This window comes from Schistocerca serialis, chromosome 2 (assembly GCF_023864345.2).
Source record: "Schistocerca serialis cubense isolate TAMUIC-IGC-003099 chromosome 2, iqSchSeri2.2, whole genome shotgun sequence".
Classification (NCBI taxonomy): Eukaryota; Metazoa; Arthropoda; class Insecta; order Orthoptera; family Acrididae; genus Schistocerca; species Schistocerca serialis.
The window spans coordinates 803,776,245-803,789,027 of NC_064639.1; the positions used below are offsets into that span (position 1 = coordinate 803,776,245).

Consider the following 12,783-nt stretch of genomic DNA (forward strand, 5'->3'; position numbering starts at 1 on the left):
TGTTCTTTTGTTTAGTGCATTCGCCTCCTCTTAACCCTGAGAAACCACATACCGAAACTGAGGCACTGCCGGCTGTTCATAAGCAGTGCTCGATGAAGTTATTTCGCTTTTTATTCGTTGCCTTTAATATTCTTCTCAACAGTGGTGAGTGCTGCCTGCAGAAAGCGTTTATCTTGCGAATTCGCGTGAAAGTTTGTGTTCCCTGTGAGGCCCACTACTTGGGATTAACTTGACTGCTCCAGCCAGGTGGCTCGTTGGTCTAGGGGTATGATTCCTGCTTTGGGTGCAGGAGGTCCCGGGTTCAAATCCCGGACGAGCCCTGCCATTTTGACCGTGCTGAAGCGTAGGTGGAACTCAGCCCCGGTTGCAGCTCCTCAATGAAGAGTAGATGCCTGTTATATCACGTGGATACAACAAGAATGCGGCACCAGTAAAGTACGTAGGTGGAATTCGGTAGAAAGGCAGATGGTAACTTTGCATGCAACGGAAAACAAGGTTGTCTTTGCGGGATATGTGCACCGTGAGTGGAGATTCAGCTTAATTGTGCGACAGTCTACCCTCATCTTACTAGCGACGGCAACAACCAAGTGGTGGCATGTAAGATTGAGCGTGGCTAAGAGTTTCTCATTATTAGTTAGCATCACACTTTGACAGAGCTGTGACAAGGCGAGTAGGGTGAGCTCAGGAAAGCCAGTAGCAAGCGCACTTGAAGTAGCCCTGAAGAACCGGATTATAAATTTTGCCAGCCATAATGGAGCTAGGGGCGTTCTCAGTTACCAAATACCGGTGCAATAAGAGAGCAACAGTATTTGACAGTAAAATGACGCCCTATCCGTCTAGCATACAACATTGCTTGTCTCTGCATACGCGGACGTGAGGTCATCTCGGAAATGAAATCCGAAATATAGATTAAAATTGTTGTGTTCCCGCCCGGGATCGAACCGGGGACCTTCTGCGTGTAAAGCAGACGCGATAACCGCTACACCACGGAAACGACGGTTCTTTTCATGTACCACCCGGAGACTCGTAATAGCAACAGTTTTTCTTCTGTGTTAGCAAGGGCATCGGCTACGAGCTCCCTGCGATTCGTGAAGTTTCTGCAGTAAAAGACGTCGATGAAAACAATCCAACCGCGACAGACAGGGAGAACGCTGGCTGTGCTGCAGCCCTACATGGTGAGACCATCAAAGGTGGCGTCATTCACATGCAGTGCGTTTTCGGAACGAATAGGCTCGTTGGTCTAGGGGTATGATTCCTGCTTCGGGTGCAGGAGGCCCCGGGTTCAAATCCCGGACGAGCCCTTGCGTTTTGTACAACGGTGTGGTAACAAATCGCATGGCGGCGGCTGTTTCGCGCATTTCCAGGCCTCCAAGTCAGCGCTAAAATCCGACAACCAGTTCTGAAACCGTTTCATGTTTCATTTGAGCCATGTGCACCCTGCTGATGGAACGTTTGAAGTTGATTTAAATGGTCACAGTAGAGATCGTAGCAAGTGTCTTGCTGAGTGCGACGAAAACGGGTTTCCGCCCGCAATCGAGCCGGGGACCTTCTGCGTGTTCGGCACGGCGCCTGGGCTCGGCGGCAGCTGCTGCTCTTTCCTTCCTTACGAGATACCGTCGATTCGCGCAGTCGTTATTGCAAAAGATGTCACCAAAGGCAATCGCTTCGTTAGCGGCACTTTGCCTGGGCTCGGCGGCAGCTCTACATGGAGGCACCAGCAGCCCAGCCAGGCCGCCGCCGGCACCGGTGCGCCACAGCGCAAGGAGCCGGCGGCCGCCCTGCAATGCCCCTGTCGTTGCATATTCCACCCGCCCCATATCCTCTCCATGTCTGACTCACTACCCCAAATGACACTGCAGTCGACGTGCTTATTACTATCGCTTTTGGAAGAACCAAGGCGCTGTATTCTAGTGTCGAACCGGTACTGCAAATTGGGATTAAGCAAAATTTTATTGTGTGGTCGAGCGACAGCCTCGGCTCGCTCTTCCTACATGATCGCTTCTTGTGCGGAATAATTCCTAGCTCGCCGATGGCTTCAGAGTTGGTCTTCTCGAAGTTTTGCTTTCGCACTGCATTCCGCAATCTTTTCGTTATGAGTTGTGTGCTTCGGTTTCCCGACTCTCTTGTGTTTAGTGCGTTTGGCTTCTCTTAACCCTTAGCCACCGCTTGCCGAAATTTCCACACTATCATCTGTCGATCTGCAGAGCTCGATGACGGCCTCGCGGCCGTTCCTGAGCTCGTGGAACGGTCGAATCTGCAGTTGTTTTCAGATCTCTCCCACACAACGGCCTCCCAGAAGCTTGGATTACAGAAGTACGCCACTACTCCCAGCCGGAGATTCACGATTGAAAGCAGAATGACATGAGCTACACGCAGCTCCGATGTTTTTTTTTTTTTTTGTGTCTGACCTACTTTGAAAGACTTTGTAGTCGATTTACTTACTACTGTCGCTGTTGGAAACCAGGTGATAACCGCACAGTATTTTAGAGACGATCAGGTAATGAAAATTTAGAATAAGTAAAACAGTATCAAAAGAAGTTGTGTGGTGGAGCAGCACATGCAATTCACGCTTCCTAGATACTCGTTACTGCATAGAATAATTCTTTTGTCTGCGGCGTCTTCAGTATCCGTCTTCTGGAAATTTTGCTTGCAGTATATTGTGCAATCTTTTCGTTATGAGTTGGTGCTTGGTTTCCCGATGTTCTTTTGTTTAGTGCATTCGCCTTCTCTTAACCCTGAGAAACCACATACCGAAACTGAGGCACTGCCGGCTGTTCATAAGCAGTGCTCGATGAAGTTATTTCGCTTTTTATTCGTTGCCTTTAATATTCTTCTCATCAGTGGTGAGTGCTGCCTGCAGAAAGCGTTTATCTTGCGAATTCGCGTGAAAGTTTGTGTTCCCTGTGAGGCCCACTACTTGGGATTAACTTGACTGCTCCAGCCAGGTGGCTCGTTGGTCTAGGGGTATGATTCCTGCTTTGGGTGCAGGAGGTCCCGGGTTCAAATCCCGGACGAGCCCTGCCATTTTGACCGTGCTGAAGAGTAGGTGGAACTCAGCCCCGGTTGCAGCTCCTCAATGAAGAGTTGACGCCCGTTATAGCACGTGGATATAACAAGAATGCAGCACCAGTAAAGTACGTAGGTGTAATTCGGTAGAAAGGCAGACGGTAATTTTGCATGCAACGGAAAACAAGGTTGTCTTTGCGGGATATGTGCACCGTGAGTGGAGATTCAGCTTAATTGTGCGACAGTCTACCCTCATCTTACTAGCGACGGCAACAACCAAGGGGTGGCATGTAAGATTGAGCGTGGCTAAGAGTTTCTCATTATTAGTTAGCATCACACTTTGACAGAGCTGTGACAAGGCGAGTAGGGTGAGCTCAGGAAAGCCAGTAGCAAGCGCACTTGAAGTAGCCCTGAAGAACCGGATTATAAATTTTGCCAGCCATAATGAAGCTAGGGGCGTTCTCAGTTACCAAATACCGGTGCAATAAGAGAGCAACAGTATTTGACAGTAAAATGACGCCCTATCCGTCTAGCATACAACATTGCTTGTCTCTGCATACGCGGACGTGAGGTCATCTCGGAAATGAAATCCGAAATATAGATTAAAATTGTTGTGTTCCCGCCCGGGATCGAACTGGGGACCTTCTGCGTGTAAAGCAGACGTGATAACCGCTACACCACGGAAACGACGGTTCTTTTCATGTACCACCCGGAGACTCGTAATAGCAACAGTTTCTCTTCTGTGTTAGCAAGGGCATCGGCTACGAGCTCCCTCCGATTCGTGAAGTTCCTGTAGTGAAAGACGTCGATGGAAACAATCCAACCGCGACAGACAAGGAGAACGCTGGCTGAGCTGCAGCCCTACATGGTGAGACCATCAAAGGTGGCGTCATTCACATGCAGTGCGTTTTCGGAACGAATAGGCTCGTTGGTCTAGGGGTATGATTCCTGCTTCGGGTGCAGGAGGTCCCGGGTTCAAATCCCGGACGAGCATTTGCGTTTTGTACAACGGTGTGGTAACAAATCGCATGGCGGCGGCTGTTTCGCGCATTTCCAGGCCTCCAAGTCAGCGCTAAAATCCGACAACCAGTTCTGAAACCGTTTCATGTTTCATTTGAGCCATGTGCACCCTGCTGATGGAACGTTTGAAGTTGATTTAAATGGTCACAGTAGAGATCGTAGCAAGTGTCTTGCTGAGTGCGACGAAAACGGGTTTCCGCCCGCAATCGAGCCGGGGACCTTCTGCGTGTTCGGCACGGCGCCTGGGCTCGGCGGCAGCTGCTGCTCTTTCCTTCCTTACGAGATACCGTCGATTCGCGCAGTCGTTATTGCAAAAGATGTCACCAAAGGCAATCGCTTCGTTAGCGGCACTTTGCCTGGGCTCGGCGGCAGCTCTACATGGAGGCACCAGCAGCCCAGCCAGGCCGCCGCCGCCACCGGTGCGCCACAGCGCAAGGAGCCGGCGGCCGCCCTGCAATGCCCCTGTCGTTGCATATTCCACCCGCCCCATATCCTCTCCATGTCTGACTCACTACCCCAAATGACACTGCAGTCGACGTGCTTATTACTATCGCTTTTGGAAGAACCAAGGCGCAGTATTCTAGTGTCGAACCGGTACTGCAAATTGGGATTAAGCAAAAATTTATTGTGTGGTCGAGCGACAGCCTCGGCTCGCTCTTCCTACATGATCGCTTCTTGTGCGGAATAATTCCTAGCTCGCCGATGGCTTCAGAGTTGGTCTTCTCGAAGTTTTGCTTTCGCACTGCATTCCGCAATCTTTTCGTTATGAGTTGTGTGCTTCGGTTTCCCGACTCTCTTGTGTTTAGTGCGTTTGGCTTCTCTTAACCCTTAGCCACCGCTTGCCGAAATTTCCACACTATCATCTGTCGATCTGCAGAGCTCGATGACGGCCTCGCGGCCGTTCCTGAGCTCGTGGAACGGTCGAATCTGTAGTTGTTTCCAGATCTCTCCCACACAACGGCCTCCCAGAAGCTTGGATTACAGAAGTACGCCACTACTCCCAGCCGGAGATTCACGATTGAAAGCAGAATGACATGAGCTACACGCAGCTCCGATTTTTTTTTTTTTTTTTTTTTTTTTGTGTCTGACCTACTTTGAAAGACTTTGTAGTCGATTTACTTACTACTATCGCTGTTGGAAACCAGGTGATAACCGCACAGTATTTTAGAGACGATCAGGTAATGAAAATTTAGAATAAGTAAAACAGTATCAAAAGAAGTTGTGTGGTGGAGCAGCACATGCAATTCACGCTTCCTAGATACTCGTTACTGCATAGAATAATTCTTTTGTCTGCGGCGTCTTCAGTATCCGTCTTCTGGAAATTTTGCTTGCAGTATATTGTGCAATCTTTTCGTTATGAGTTGGTGCTTGGTTTCCCGATGTTCTTTTGTTTAGTGCATTCGCCTTCTCTTAACCCTGAGAAACCACATACCGAAACTGAGGCACTGCCGGCTGTTCATAAGCAGTGCTCCTCCGAGCCACTGTGTACTGTAGCTGCTCCCTGCCCTCCTGAGGTAGCGGTTCCGGTGGCGGCTGCTGGCGCCCCTCCGGCCTCCGACGCAGCTTCTCTCGAGTCGGATCGTCGGTCGGGCCTGTTGGCGCCGTCTTCCGAACCGACTTCGATGTCACAACAAGTGGAGCCGCGACAACTTCCTGCTTCGCTGCCCCATACCTCTGCCAGCGGAGCTGCTCCGCTTCCTTCCAACTCTGCGGCCTCGGACCTTCCTGCTCACGTTTCGCCTCCGTGCAGTCCATGTATGCCGGAAGCTAGTGCAGGTGTTGACCATTCCGTTTTGTCGGATGTTTCCCCCGCGACCCCGGATCCCGCATGTGGACCGGCGCGGGTGGTGTCGGATACAGAACTTGACCCTCCTACGTCACCGGCGGCTGAAGCTTCCTTGCCCGTCAGCTGACGCAAGTTACGCGTTCAGCCGAACGTTAATGCTGTTCGTAAAAAACCGAAACGTAAGGGATCCGCGGAACGGGGTAGCAGTCCCCCTCCCTCGGATGCCTCCGTCTCCCCTGCTATGGACTGTGACGCTGGTGCGTCGGTGTAGGTGATTTGTTTTCTCGCTTTTCTCTCTATGGTTCAAGCATACACCTTTCTTACCTTAAATGTTAACCGTATTGAGTCCGACGTTCGCATTGCCTCTTTGCGGCAGTTTATTTACGACGCCTGTGCGGACGTAGTGTTTTTGCAGGAAGTGTTGTTTTCTGATCTCTCTCTACCTGGATTTCAAACTGTTTTTAATGTCGCGCCGGAATATTCAACAGGAACTGCTCTTTTCTTTCGAGAGGGCATTCCTATTACTGACATTGAATTCCTTGACTCTGGCCGTGGGATTGGTTGTCGTCTTTTTGATCTCCGCCTCGTTGTTTTGTATGCCCCCTCTGGTTCGGGTCACACTGTGGCTCGATCGCGCTTTTATAAAGAAGAGCTTATTTATCTTTTGCGCCAGAGTCCTCGGAGTCTCCTGCTCGGAGGCGATTTTAATTGTGTTTTACGCCCTGAAGACCAGTCCCCCAATTTTAATTATTGCCGTGATTTACATGACTTAGTTCGTACGATGCATTTGCGTGATGTTTGGGAACACAAATGTCCAACCCTGGTGAAATATACGTTTTTTACCGCGTCCTCATGCAGTAGACTCGACAGATTCTATTTATCTGATTTTTTATGTGATAAAATTCTTTCTGTCGATGTTATTCCTACTAGTTTTTCTGACCATTGTGCTTTTACTGCAACTGTAAATCTTAGTCACCAACCTGCAAAACTTTATCGTTCCCAGTGGATGTTAAATGTTTCCCACCTTGCCGACAGTGCTATGGATGATGTTATAAGTGGCGTGTGGGAGCGATGTCTTCGCTCTGTCCCGCGATACCCCTCCTTGCTGGTTTGGTGGACTGCGTTTGTCAAGCCCAAGATTCGTCAGACTTTGATTTTTTACTGTGCTGCAAGGGCGCGTGATTTTAAGAACACGTACGAATATTACTACTCTGTCCTGCGTGAACTATATGACGCGGCGGGTACCTCTCCTCTGCGGATCCATGATGTTCGTCGTATTAAAGCGAAGCTCATGAGCCTTAAACGACGACAGATGGATGGTCTGCGAGTTAAGTCGAAACCTCACTCTCTTGTTGAAGGTGAGCTGACATCCTTGTACCACCTGCTACGGCATCACACTCGTCGTCGTCGCTCCTTCATCTCTTCTCTTACGGTGGATGTTGGGCGACAGCTTATTGCACAGGAGGAAATGGTTCGTGCTCTTCACCAGTATTACACTAGTCTCTATTCTGCCGATGATTCTGGTGAGTCTCTTTCGGAAGATGTCTTTGGGGATCTAACTGCGACGATCGCGCCTGACGCGAACGGCGAATTTCTCCGGGAATTCCAGGTAGATGATGTTTTCGATTTTATTGCTCGCTCTCCGTCCAGTAAATCGCCGGGTCCAGACGGCCTGCCTAAAGAATTTTATCTCCGTTTTTGGCCTCTTTTGGGTGGCATTTTTACGCAGATTTAAAATGAGATTGTCAGGGGGATGGATGTGCCTGCCGATTTTAAAGTAGGGAAAATAATTTTAATTCCAAAGTCCTCTGGTCGTTTATCTGCTGCCAATCTTCGTCCGCTCACATTGCTGAATTTTGACTACAAGACAGCTGCTAGAGCGCTCAATAGCCGGTTGACTTCTCTGCTTCGGGGTGTGATTGGTGCACATCAATGTTGTTTTCATGATAGATCTATTCTGACACCAGTAGCCGAATATCGGGATGTTGTCTCGGTTGCGGCGGTTACAAACGTACATTGTGCCTTTGCTTTCCTTGATTTTTATAAGGCTTTTGATCACGTCAGTCATGTGTTTTTAGATCGTGTTTTAGGTACAATAGGTTTTAACGCTTCATCACGTGGTGTTCTTGGCAATTTGTATAGGGGAATAACAGCTCGGGTGTCAGTCAATGGGCAGCTGACGCCGCCCATTGCTATCCGCCGCGGGGTGCCTCAGGGTAGTCCGCTCTCTATGTCTTTATTCGTATTGTCCCTGGAACCGCTGCTTCGGACTATTGCTCTCAAGCTTCAGGGTATGTCCCTCTCTGGTGGGAAGCTCTCTGTTAAGGCATATGCGGATGATGTCGTTGTTCTCCTCCGTCAACGTGATGATATCCCGTTGTTGAAAGGGGCAGTTGATGCATACTGTCGTGTCTCTGGAGCGCGTCTCAATCAGGGTAAATGTAAGTTCCTTGATATTCGAGGATTTCGCGATGCTGACGTCCCTTGGGCCACTGTTGTCGATCGCCATACGTCCTTGGGGATTATCATTGATCGGTGTCCTCTAAAAATGGCGGCTCTCAATTGGAAATCGGTCACCGAGAAGATACAGGGGGCTCTGATGGTCCATGAGCAGCGCTCTGCTACCATTTTGCAAAAAGTCAGAATTTTAGACACCTACGTTCTATGTAAAGCTTATTATGTTGCTCAGCTGTTCCCACTTCTCATGATGGTGGCGAAAAGGTTGCGCCAATTGTCTAGCAGGTTTATATGGAAGGGCCATCTATTCAAGTTACGTTACGAGGTAATGACGAAACCGCGTATCTCCGGAGGCTTGGGCCTCTCTGACATTACTCGCAAGGCGTCTGCTTTGTACGTCCGCCGAACGACTCTAATTGTTACGCAAGAAGTGACTTCAATTACATCCAGGCTTTTTACTGTTGTGCGTCCGGCGAGCCTTGCTCCACCTGTCGATGTCGGACGCCTAAATTTTAAGCTGAAACACATTCGGGAGTTTTACATTGCGGTGAGTTACCTCGGTGACGTCTTCTTGCGGCGACCGGTGCCAACGACCAAGGGCTTGATTGCCCGCTGGGAGGGGCTGGCCGGTCCCAATCCAATAGAACTGGCGTCTCCATCCGTGTCCTGGAGGAACGTCTGGAAGAATGTTAGTCTGCCGATACACTCTATGGCCGTGGCGTCCACGTGGTATAGGGTAATAAATAATTTGGTTCCCACCAATGTACGACTGCACCGTATTGGTCTTTCTGACACGGACACCTGTACTCGGTGTGGTCTCCTGGATACCCTTGAACATCGATTCACCTGCTGTGGGCACCTTGCCAATTGGCGTTGGCTCAGGAAACAACTTGCTTTTGTCACTAGGTCTGCTGAAGCCGCTTATACTATTGACATCATCGTCCGGCCCGATTCCTTCTTTTTTCCGCAAACGAAGCTCCATACAGTCATGTGGTTGATTGGACATTTCGTACATTTTGTCATCAGTTGTCATGAAGACGATGGACACCTAGCGTTTCGGCAGTACATGCTTACTGCTTACTGGCAGCGCTTGCGATTGTGAGGCCTCCGTGATGATTTTGCAAATATGCTTAGCCTGACATTTGAAAGAGAGGGTGTTGGCTAAGGACACCTGTGTGAGCCATTTTCTTTTATACTGTTTCGGGATTTACCGCCTTTGTGTATGTTTCTTCTCTACATCCAGGACTGAAGTTTTCGTGGACCTTTAGGGCGCTCAAGAAAAACAAACGAGAGACCACGAACCGAGACAGTAGGGGATAATACTACGCCCTTGTACAGGTGCCTTTCGGAAACAGGACGGTGGAGTCATCGTGGCCAGGCCTCGGGCTTCGACCCCTGCCCACTTTGCTTCCGCAGGCCTGAATCTCACTGTCACCTCTAACTTTACACAATGAAAAAAAATATGAATTTATTATGCACTCCCAGTATATCAAAATTGAGGTACAAATCCACCCTTTGCTGTTTGCATTAGAAACCAATTATATCTTCTTTTTATTTAAGTGTGTGTGTGTGTGTGTCTAAAAAAAAAAAATGGTGTAATGGTTAGCACTCTGGACTTTGAATCCAGCGATCCGAGTTCGAGTCTCGGTGGAACCTGAAAAAAAAAAAAAAAAAAAAAAAAATTAAAAAAAAAGGGGTATGATTCCTGCTTTGGGTGCAGGAGGTCCCGGGTTCAAATCCCGGACGAGCCCTACTGTTTTGACCGTGCTGAAGAGTAGGTGGAGCTCACCCACGTTTGCAGCTCTGCAATGAAGAATAGATGCCTGCCGCAGCACGCCTTGTGCAGCTCTACGGTGATGAAGGGACCGTTTGGTATGGCAAGAATCTGACACCAGTAAATTACATTGGTCGATTGCTGTAGAAGAGCCGACAGTAATCTTGCATGCAACGGAAAACAAAGGTTGTCTTTGCAGAACATGTGCACCGTGAGTGGAGACGAACCTCATCTGATTAGCGACGACGACAACTAAAGGATGGGATACAAGACTGAGCGTAGTTAAGAGTTTCTCACTATTAGTGCCGTTCACACTTCAGCAGAGCTGTGACAAGGCGAGTGCAGCGAGCTCAGGAAAGCCAGTATGAAGCGCACTTGAAGTAGTCCTGAAGAAATGGATTATAAATTTTGCCGGCCAGAATGGAGCTACGAGCGTTCAGTGTTACTGAATACCGGTGCAATATGGGAGCAAGAGCATTTGACAGTAAAATGACGCGATATCCGTGTAGCACACGACATTTATTATCCCTGCATAAGCAGACGTGACGTTATCTCGGAAATGGAACCCGAAATGGGGTTTAAAAAAATCGTGTTTCCGCCCGGGATCGAACCGGGGACCTTCTGCGTGTAAAGCAGACGTGATAACCGCTACACCACGGAAACGACGGCTCAGCTGCTGTACAACCTGGAAACCCGTAGTGGCAACAGATTTTACCCTGCGTAAGCAAGGGCATCGGCTACGAGCTCCCACCGATTCTAGAAGTTGCTATAGTAAAAGACATCGATGAAAACAATCAAACCGCAACAGCCAGGGAGAACACTGGGTGAGCAGCTGCTCTGAATGGTGATACCAAGAACGGAGGCGTCAGTCATGGGCAGCGCTTAGCCGCTACGAGCAGGCTCGTTGGTCTAGGGGTATGATTCCTGCTTCGGGTGCAGGAGGTCCCGGGTTCAAATCCCGGACGAGCCCTTGCGTTTTGTGCAAACGTGTGGCAACTACCGTCATGCCGGCGGCTGTTCCGCGCATTTCCAGCCCTCCAGGTAAACACAAAAACCAAGTAGCCGGTTCTGGAAGAGTTTCATGTATCATTTGAGCCGTCTGCACCCTGGTGGTGGGACGTTTGAAATTGATTTAAATGGTAACAGTAGAGATTGTAGTGCGACGAACAAGTGTTTCCGCCCGGAATCGAGCCGGGGACCATCTGCGTGTTAGGCAGACGTGATAACCGCTACACCACGGAAACTGCTACGCTCTGTGCTCCACATCCGACACAACTTGTAGGACGATCACTTTGCGGAAACGCACAATGCAGGTATTTCGCATTCGTATGTAACAATCGACAGCACCCTCGCCTGTCTGAATGCCATCGCGAATAAGAGCCCAAGAAGTCGTCGGAAATGCTCGCGGCCGAGTGCTCAGTAGCATCAGCTACTGTTTCTTTCCGGACGAGGTACCGTCAATTCGCGCAGTCGCTATTCCAATTGATGTCACCAAAAGCAATCACTTCGTTAGCGGCGAGGAACCTGGGCTCAGCGGCAGCTCTACATGGAGGCACCAGCAGCCCCGAGAGGCCACCGCCGGCGCGCCGGCGCCCGGACCCACGACCCTTAATGACGCTGCAGTCGATGTACTTCCTAATATCGCCTTTGATAGAAGGAAACCAGGTGTAAATCACACAGTATTTTACTGATGATCTGGAAACGCAAATTTAGAATAAGTAGAACAATATATAAAATCTGCTGTGTGGTCGAGCGGCACCCACGCATCGCTCTTCCCAGATTATCGTTGCTGCACGGAATGATTGTTAAGGCACCGACGGCTTCAGAGTTCGTCTCTCGAAGTTTTGCTTTTGCAGTACATTCCGTAATCTCTTCGTTCTGGGTCGTCTGTTTCGCTTTCCCGATCTAGTGTTGCTCACTGCTCTCGACTTCTCTTAACCCCGAGCCGCCACTAGCCGAAAATTCCGCACTGCTATCTGGTCAATCTGCAGAGCTCGACGAGGGCATCGCGGTCGTTCCTGAGCTGATGAAACGGCCGAATCTGTAGTTGTTCCCAGATCTCTCCCACAACAACTGCCGCCCGGACACTTGGATTACAGGAGTACGCCACTACTCCCAGCCGGAGAACTGCATTTGAAAGCAGAATAACATGAGCTACACGTAACTCCGATTTCTGTGTCTGACCTACTTTTATTGATTCTGTCAGTCGGCTCTCAGCCGTGGCAGCGTGCGGACGGCCCCGCGCGCCGTCAGTGCTCCGCTGCAGGCGTTGTTTACATCCGCGTCGTAGCTTTCAGGCTTGCGTCCGTCCACCGTGAACAACATGTCGAGCGCTTACCGCCGTGCAACCCTTAAAGTTTCCTTCCCAGCTGAACATGCGCGACCTCGTGCACATGAAGTTGAAACGTTCATACGTGAATAAGTTCGTTTAGATCCTAACCACGTTATCGGAATCCATTTTTCGATCACGAGTAGTGTCGTTCATATTAAAATGACAAACACCGAGGTGTATGAAGATGTTATTCGCCGCCATGCCAATGGACTTAAGTTCAAATACTCTGATGGTCACGTCGGAGCCGTAACACTTGAACTCGCAGAGTACGGTCAACGCACGATTAGGGTGTTTGAACTACCTTTTGAAGTGCCGAAGGACGAAGTTGTCTCTGCGTTACAACCATACGGTAACGTCATCGGTTACGTAGAGGAAAAATGGCAAACCTTCACGACCTACCATGTCCTT

General features: G+C 49.6%; 9 non-coding genes across 9 annotated transcripts; 5 read left to right on the top strand and 4 right to left on the bottom strand.

Annotated features, from left to right (window-relative positions):
* Window positions 1–248: 248 nt before the first annotated feature.
* Window positions 249–320, top strand: Trnap-ugg (transfer RNA proline (anticodon UGG)). Its single transcript has one exon. It is a non-coding gene; the product is annotated as a tRNA-Pro (tRNA).
* Window positions 321–921: 601 nt separating this feature from the next.
* Trnav-uac (transfer RNA valine (anticodon UAC)) lies at window positions 922–994 on the bottom strand. The gene has a single exon. It is a non-coding gene; the product is annotated as a tRNA-Val (tRNA).
* A 235-nt stretch (window positions 995–1,229) lies between these two features.
* Window positions 1,230–1,301, top strand: Trnap-cgg (transfer RNA proline (anticodon CGG)). Its single transcript has one exon. It is a non-coding gene; the product is annotated as a tRNA-Pro (tRNA).
* Window positions 1,302–2,947: 1,646 nt separating this feature from the next.
* Window positions 2,948–3,019, top strand: Trnap-ugg (transfer RNA proline (anticodon UGG)). The gene has a single exon. It is a non-coding gene; the product is annotated as a tRNA-Pro (tRNA).
* A 601-nt stretch (window positions 3,020–3,620) lies between these two features.
* Window positions 3,621–3,693, bottom strand: Trnav-uac (transfer RNA valine (anticodon UAC)). Its single transcript has one exon. It is a non-coding gene; the product is annotated as a tRNA-Val (tRNA).
* A 235-nt stretch (window positions 3,694–3,928) lies between these two features.
* Window positions 3,929–4,000, top strand: Trnap-cgg (transfer RNA proline (anticodon CGG)). The gene has a single exon. It is a non-coding gene; the product is annotated as a tRNA-Pro (tRNA).
* A 6,633-nt stretch (window positions 4,001–10,633) lies between these two features.
* Window positions 10,634–10,706, bottom strand: Trnav-uac (transfer RNA valine (anticodon UAC)). Its single transcript has one exon. It is a non-coding gene; the product is annotated as a tRNA-Val (tRNA).
* A 235-nt stretch (window positions 10,707–10,941) lies between these two features.
* Window positions 10,942–11,013, top strand: Trnap-cgg (transfer RNA proline (anticodon CGG)). Its single transcript has one exon. It is a non-coding gene; the product is annotated as a tRNA-Pro (tRNA).
* A 201-nt stretch (window positions 11,014–11,214) lies between these two features.
* Window positions 11,215–11,287, bottom strand: Trnav-aac (transfer RNA valine (anticodon AAC)). Its single transcript has one exon. It is a non-coding gene; the product is annotated as a tRNA-Val (tRNA).
* Window positions 11,288–12,783: the final 1,496 nt, after the last annotated feature.